Source organism: Oncorhynchus gorbuscha, linkage group LG13 (genome assembly GCF_021184085.1).
Source record: "Oncorhynchus gorbuscha isolate QuinsamMale2020 ecotype Even-year linkage group LG13, OgorEven_v1.0, whole genome shotgun sequence".
Taxonomy (NCBI): domain Eukaryota; kingdom Metazoa; phylum Chordata; class Actinopteri; order Salmoniformes; family Salmonidae; genus Oncorhynchus; species Oncorhynchus gorbuscha.
Window position 1 is genome coordinate 34,476,394 of NC_060185.1, and position 315 is coordinate 34,476,708.

Consider the following 315-nt stretch of genomic DNA (forward strand, 5'->3'; position numbering starts at 1 on the left):
ATATTGTTATTAAATGTGGCACACAAGTCTGTGTGAACTTAATCCTTCCCTTAGCTGAATTTACACAAGTCCTTACAATCTGACAGTACGAAAATACAATGAAAAGTATCTGTAGAACATGTACCACTATTACAAATTTGTTCAAATTCTGGTTGATGGTAATGGGTAAACATGCATGTTTCAGTATAGATGGAATGTCACAGAAGATCTTATCAATGCGAGATCCACACAAAGGAACTCTGACAGCTAAACTAACTGCTATGAGTGCTATAAATAAAGGATAACACCAAGACAATAAGAGTAACTTTCTAACAG